The 2,241-nt window shown below is 47.8% G+C and overlaps 1 non-coding gene across 1 annotated transcript; it reads left to right on the top strand.

The window, feature by feature from the left end:
* Window positions 1-1,538: 1,538 nt before the first annotated feature.
* LOC121831848 (U6 spliceosomal RNA) lies at window positions 1,539-1,644 on the top strand. The gene has a single exon (XR_006075451.1). It is a non-coding gene; the product is annotated as a U6 spliceosomal RNA (small nuclear RNA).
* The last annotated feature ends 597 nt before the right edge of the window (window positions 1,645-2,241 follow it).

The raw sequence follows: 2,241 nt of genomic DNA, 5'->3' as shown, positions 1-2,241 counted from the left end.
TCCTTCCTCCTCTTCCTCCTCCTCCTCTTCCTCCTCCTCCCTCCTCCTCCTCCTCCCTCCTCCTCCTCTTCCTCCTCCTCCTTCCTCCTCCTCCTCTTCCTCCTCCTCCTCCTTCCTCCTCCTCCTCCTTCCTCCTCCTCCTCCTCCTCCTCCTTCCTCCTCCTCCTCCTCCTCCTCCTTCCTCCTCCTCCTCCTCCTCCTCCTTCCTCCTCCTCCTCCTCCTCCCTCCTCCTCCTCCTCCTCATGTTGTTTTGAGACAGAGTCTCACTTTGTAGCCCAAGCTGGTCTCAGACTCACCAGCCTCTCGTCTGAGCCCCCCCCCCCCACCAAGTGTTGGGACTATAAATGGTCACCACACAGAGCTTCATTTCTGCTTCATATTCCCTCTTCCCACCCTCACAGCTGATGAGGTAGCTAGTTTCTCCTGTCCTCTCCTGGTTTCACGGCACAAACAGCTTCTGAGTGCAGACAGACACTGGGAGCTGCGTCGGTCCGCTTACCCCAGTGACTGGTTCCTCACACTGATCAAATCAGCACACTGGTGATCAGTAATCTGCCTTTCAGACTCAAGTTACAAAGCCCCATTTTACCAGAGACGTCTCAAAATGGCCCAGCATCTCTGGCGGAATAAATGCTATCTATAAACCAAAATCCAATGTTTAAGCTCCAAACAGGATTTCAAAATGAAATTGTATGTTATATTTTTAAAAATCACAATTCACTGAAGAGAGAGCAAAGGGGACAGGTTTAGGCTGAGATTTGATAAGAGGAAGAACATTAAAAAATATAGATCATGTGTCGGACAGGTTATTGGAGATTGCCTTCCTTGAAAACCTTTAAAAATAGAATCCCCAGGGCTGGGGCTGGAGCTCAGCAGCAGGAGACTGCCGCTCAAGGGCCTGGTTTGATTCCCAGCGCTGGGGAGAATGAGGAGACTAGGCACGAACGATTTGGTTCCAGACCAGCTTGGGAGCAATAAGTGAAGTAAGTCCATTTCTGAAACCCCCTCTGCCGACCCTCGCCTCTCCCCACGGTCTGTATCCCAAGGCGCCAGGGCACAGCAGGGATGTCCAAGTTGGGGGGCGGGGAGTGAACCATGGTAGTGACATGTGGGATTATTTTGCCACAGGAACGGAGAAGAAAAGACAGCAGTACTCTGTCAGTCCACCAACTGAGCAGTTAATGAAAGCAGGTGGCATAATACAATCCTTCGGTTCTTTCTAGAATCTTGATGAATCAGTCAGCTTGTTCTTGAAAAAACTAAGATGGCTACCCCACCCCCAAAGAGACTGTGATTCCAATCTGATGATTCTGATCAGAAACAACAAAGATGTCTCTTTCTTCTCCCTCCGACGGCATGTCCAACTCATATTCAAAGTTGAAAACACACAGCAGTTTCCCAAAGTGAACCACCATTGGGGATCTACGGGAGGAGGCACATCCTGGCACAAATGCCGTGATATATACCAGTACTGCAGAAACGGACCTGGCTCCACTTCTCTCCAATTTGATTTCTTTATAAAAAAATATTTATTTTAGTGCTTGCTTTGGCAGCATGTGTACTAAAATTGGAATGATACAGAGAAGATTAGCGGGGCCCTGCACAAGGATGACATGCAAATTTGTGAAGTGTTCTATATTTTCATGTATGCATGTAGCAACAATTAATAAAAAAAAAGAGGCTATGAATTTGAAAGAGAGCAAGGAGGGGTATGTGGGAGGGTTTGGAGGGAGGAAAAGGAGTGGGAAATGATGTAACTAGATTATAATCTCAAAAAATAAAAGGTTAAAAAAGACTTATTATTTATGTGTGTGTGTTTTAGCACACGTAGGTGCAGGCACCCACTGAGGCCACAAGGGGGCACTGGATCTCTTGGAACTGGAGTTACAGGTATCTGTGAGCCTCCTGATGTGGGTGCCAGCACCCGAACTCTGAGCACTCTTAACTGTTGAGACATCTTACAGTCTCTCAATTTCTTTTCTTTTTTTGGTTTTTCGTGACAGGGTTTCTCTGTGTAGCTTTGCGCCTTTCCTGGATCTCGCTATGTAGACCAGGCTGGCCTCGAACTCACAAAGATCTGCCTGCCTCTGCCTCCCGAGTGCTGGGATTAAAGGAGTGAGCCACCACCGCCCGGCTAAAATATATTTTAAAAATCTCTCTGCCTCTCTGTCTCTGTTTCTGTCTGTCTCTGTCTCTGTCTCTGTCTGTCTCTGTCTCTCTGTCTCTCTGTCTTTCTGTCT

The sequence above is a fragment of the Peromyscus maniculatus genome, chromosome 8 (assembly GCF_049852395.1).
Source record: "Peromyscus maniculatus bairdii isolate BWxNUB_F1_BW_parent chromosome 8, HU_Pman_BW_mat_3.1, whole genome shotgun sequence".
NCBI classification, from domain to species: Eukaryota; Metazoa; Chordata; class Mammalia; order Rodentia; family Cricetidae; genus Peromyscus; species Peromyscus maniculatus.
The sequence above is the reverse complement of the archived record's forward strand: the minus strand, read 5'-3'. Positions and strand labels throughout refer to the sequence as shown.